General features: G+C 33.3%; 1 protein-coding gene across 1 annotated transcript in view; it reads right to left on the bottom strand.

Annotated features, from left to right (window-relative positions):
* The window catches only part of LOC106459203, a 148,389-nt gene extending 143,582 nt beyond the window's left edge, over positions 1-4,807 (bottom strand). The window contains exon 1 of the mRNA XM_013918804.2: positions 3,654-4,807. The gene's annotated coding sequence lies outside the window, so the exon portion shown is untranslated. The remainder of the gene's footprint in view (positions 1-3,653) is intronic.
* Between the last annotated feature and the right edge of the window lie 239 nt (positions 4,808-5,046).

Raw genomic sequence — 5,046 nt, 5'->3', positions numbered from 1 at the left:
ATTTGTATTTCTTGCCACTGTTGTTGACTTTTCTGTAGTTGCTGCTGACTTTCCTGCAACTGTTGTAGACTTTCTTCCTGTTTTCTGTTTTGTTTTAGTTGCCACTGCTGTAGACTCTCTTCTTATTTCTTGTCTTTTTCCTCCAACAACTGCTGTAATCTCTCTTGTTTATTTTGTTGTTCGAGCTGTCACTGTTGCAGGTTTTCTTGCAACTGCTGTTGTCTCTCTTCTTGTTTATTTTCTTTTTCCTCCAGCAACTGTTGTAATCTCTCTTCTTGTATCTTTTCTCGTTCTTGTTGTTTCTTTTCTTGTTCTTCTTGTTTATTTTCTTGTTCTTCTTGTTTCTTTTCTCATTCTTCTTGTTTATTTTCTTGTTCTTCTTGTTTCTTTTCTCATTCTTCTTGTTTCTTTTGCTGCTCTTGTATTGCTGCCATCAAATCTGCTAAGCTGTAGTTTGATTTGTCGTTTCTCGTTTCCATTTTTTTCTTTTCCGTCCCACTCTCTGACACCAATTTGTTACATCTCCGTTCGTTATTTAATTTTCGTAAAAATTCTTTCCGATGGACTTTAGCGACACAAATCCTTTCTTAATAAAACTGGTTTATTCTTTCTGAATTCAACTTTGCAATACACTTAATTTTCACAGTCACGCTATAACTAACGCTGTAATTCACAACGAACGCCTGCTGTTAAATTATTTAACGCGGCTTTGGATTATTTCAAATTCTCAATACATAACATATCCTATAAGAGTGACAGTCAAATCACATTATTTGATTACACAAGAAAAGATCAAGAGCTGCCAGTGAATGTTGTTCACTAGCTGCCTTCCCTCTAGTCTATTAGCTTGAAATTAGGAAAGACTATGCACATATAGTCCTTAAGTAGCTTAGCGCGTAATTCTAGAACAATCGAAGTCACAGAATGTACGTAGTATAACATGGCTGAAAGTTGATCAAATCTTTTCTCCCATTTATAAAAATACGGGGAAATTAAATACTAGTGACTTATCGACTTGGGCCTATGGTTGAATATTTGTTCTATACGCTGTTACTATCGGTAGTTATTCTTGTTGGAAAGCAAAGAAAATATTACCTTTTTTGTCTGGTCTGTCACAAGTTTTTGATATTCATTAATACATCCACGTCAATCCTTACTGTACTTGATAAGTACAGTTATAACTAAACATTCAATCTTGAAAAACTGAGAAGAAGTGGAACTAATACTTTTAATCGTTTTCTTTTAGTTTTTACACCATTCTACCTTTGATGAAGTATTACTAAGTAACTACTATGCCTGTTGCTCTTCAAGGTATAAACACATTTAAGTACTTAACGGGTAACTACTGTTTTAATTATTTGTGAAACGGTGAACATCATCAGAATGTAATTATCACTTTTTTTTCTTTTTTTTTTCTTTGAAGGGAAGAAAGTAATCAAGTTACTGATGATTATATGCGGTTTTATTTACCGTTTAATTAGTAACTTTAATAAGGTGGTAACTGCTGTTTAATTAATCTGGAAGAGTAGACGTAATCAAGTACTTTATGGTAACCAGCTATTTCTATTTATCTTAAAGGGTGGGCGTAATCATTCATTAGTATTTCGATAAACCGATACGTATTAGCATTTTAAAATCAACTCTACTGTAATATCGAACAGCATTAGGAGGTTTCGGAGTTCATACTTATCCTCGGACTTTTAGAAAAATATGAGAACAATATGATTATTTTAACGACCCCAAAAAGAAATGTAGGGTTCTACTAATCACCGCATAAGACCAAATAACACCCAATTGAACAGCATGGGATTGGGACTAAATAGGATCCCCACAGAATAACATAAAACCCCAAGAAGATTACATAGAGCTAAATATGGCCCCGACAAGACTACAAAGGACAAAATTTATTCACATTACAGCAGAAAATATTATATTTTCTAACAAACGTAACAAAATTACCACAAAATAGCACTTGCAGAAATACCGCTAACATGAATTACTTCGTTACATATCACAGTAGCCATACCTTTCTACGTAGAGCCATATTTACTAAAACTTGGTAAAAATAACCAGAAAGTTTTATATTTATCAATATCCCGTGGAAATCGGAGATTGACGCTTTCAAAAATACCGCTGACGTACTTTTATATAGAAATAATACATGCACAATACATCTTTAATATGTAAGACAATGTGGAAACAACAGAGCGAATATGTGCGTAGTGTTCTTAACAACTTTATGTAAGAACTGTATATGATTTATTTATATATATATTTACTAATTGGTCTAAATAAGATTATTTTTGTGTTTCTATTATTTTACTAATATACATTATCAGAAATTTCATTGGAAAGTTAATGTATTTATGTACTTTAGTGCATAGTGTATTTTAATTATAGAGTAGGAAAAATAAATGCATCGTTTTTTGTTTTTTATGTACGTAATTGTTGCTAATTCTGTTTTCTGAATAAGTTTTGTGCGTAATTGTAAGTCAGTATATTTTTTGCATAGTTTTTGGTTACTTGGTTCTGAACAATGGAAAAAAGTAAACCTTCCTGATTTTTGCTAAATATGGTCCTATGTAGTATCATATGTGATATGCCCTATGCGATGATTACGACAACAATTCACATTAGCCGTATCATTGCAAATAATGTGTAATTCTCATATTTCTTATACTTTTTATCACTTATGTTGTCCAATGCAGTGGTTAGTAGGACTAGAAAGTAACGCTGCAGTGCCAAGAATAGAATAAGGCGACTTCCTTATTTTCGTATGATCTTCTAGGCTTACAAATTATAACGTATGATACACATCAGCCCAACAAGATTTTTGCTTTAATAATAACATAAAAACACATCTCTGATTCATTTGTCTTATCTTTATTTTGTCTAATAAAATTTGTTAAGTAGATACAAGAAACTGGCTAACAAAATAGAAGGCATATTGTTTTGTATTGATTTCTGTAACTATATATAGCATTCACAGTGACGTATATATATGTATGTGTGTGTGTTTGTGTATGTACTGATACACAGTAGACTGTCACGTTCGACTTCTACGAGCCTGTTTCAACGTCGCCTGTGCAACGTGAATTCCATATACACTATAAACATTTGCAGAATTTTCCCAAGGTTTTAAAATCATAATTTTTTTTTTAAACACTGTTGATCCGTAAACGTTTTAGCTATATAAACACTGATATTTCTCCGACTGCCAGTTTGCTGAAACAGCGGCATTTTGGTAGGTAATGTTACATTGGAAACAAACAAAGGTTATAAGGTATTGATACAAATCCCGATAACAATATACTAACTATCACAAGTAAGGAATACCCGTTACACACTGAACATTAGTTAACACATACTAGAGCTTTTAGCCACACCAAAATAACAAGACCATAAACCAACAAACATAGATATATTGCCCATCTGTTAATTGCTTTGTTTATTTAACTAAACAACCTAATACTGTTCGCAAAATTGCTTGCTCGTCTCACGAACAGCAATGTTATTAGAATTAACATAAATATAGAACCTGAATTTCTTATCGCAAAATCAATAGCACGACACAGAAGGCAATGTTACTCAAAGTAATAGTTTCACTTATTCGCTGGATTGATAAGATAGATGGATAGACAGATAGATCTTACCTTCTATAGAGAGCGCTTACTTGTCATTGAAAACTGTTAATATGAAGTTTCATTATGTTAGTGTTCCACAGAAATAACGGACGAAATATCATCGGAAACAATCGGAATATGTTACTGTCAGTTACGGGAGAAAGTATGCAAGGTACGATCCTGTGTTATCTATCGCCGGGCGGACTCTTGCTAGCAGTTCTTTACGTAAGACGTATTACCTTTACAGTACACGCTCCTACGTTTGCCGACTGAACACTTAACGCAAACAACTTCCCTGCTAAGAAGGTTCACGCAGCATAAGTTAAGAAGCATGCAATTAACTAAAAGAACAGCCTACAGAACAATTAGTGCCAATTAAAGACCTTGCTTTCCTAATTGGAAGCAAACAGTTTCCCTCCTTTCTCAATTGTTTTTCTATAATACGTATAACAGCGAAACCTCTCTAAAAACACTAGACGCGAACTGCCACTATCCCTGTAATTCCTCGGACCTTGTGCGTCATCATTAATATCGTTTGTCACCATGGCAACAGTTGAGCTCGCCAAGAGTCGTCTCTTACCCAGGGCACAAATCCCTGAAATTGCCATCATGTGTTACACCCCACAAAACAGTGACATCACAGAAAAATCTTTCTGTTTGGTTGGCACATGGAGTTCGTCTCAATAGTTATAATAAAACATCAACAACTACATGGTTAGGCTGCATCCAGGTTGTTTACTGTGTGATGTCTCCTCACCAAGTCTGTATTGTTGGCGCCACCGTTGTCTATGACTTATTCAACAACGTCTAGCAACTAAGAAATATTCTTATCGTGCTATCGTCGGAATTATGTCCATATGTTCCACTATATTATTTCTTTGTGTTATACAAGCGGTCTTTACACACAAATGAGCTTTACACGATGCTAAATTTCACATCAATGCTGCATGCTTAAAATTTAACTGGCTAAATCAGCATATTTATTGCATATATTCAATTATTGCGTTAAAGGGTTGCAAAATATATATGTCGCATAAAGAAATTTAAAATGAGAGCCTATATGCATGAAAATCCTGACCATTAACGCACACGTTTAAAAACAACAAAATAATTCTAAAATGTTCGTTAGAAACAACAGCATAAAATTGTTTGTGTATATGCTATGTCGAGTGGACTGAGCTTTACTCTTACAGATTTTTTTTATTATGACTGTATGTGATTGCTATATTTTTAAAATCCTGAAATACCCGTGATATGTTAGTACATATTTGCATCATCGTTATTTGTAGTATTTAAAAAATAAATTATTAATAATATGTTTTGCTTATGTAGAAACAAGATTTAACAGAAATACTATACATAAAGAGACATTGTGCTTTATTGTTATGTATATTATATACATTATATATACTTGTGTGTATAG

This window comes from Limulus polyphemus, unplaced genomic scaffold (assembly GCF_000517525.1).
Source record: "Limulus polyphemus unplaced genomic scaffold, Limulus_polyphemus-2.1.2 Scaffold574, whole genome shotgun sequence".
In the NCBI taxonomy this organism is placed as follows: domain Eukaryota; kingdom Metazoa; phylum Arthropoda; class Merostomata; order Xiphosura; family Limulidae; genus Limulus; species Limulus polyphemus.
The sequence above is the reverse complement of the archived record's forward strand: the minus strand, read 5'-3'. Positions and strand labels throughout refer to the sequence as shown.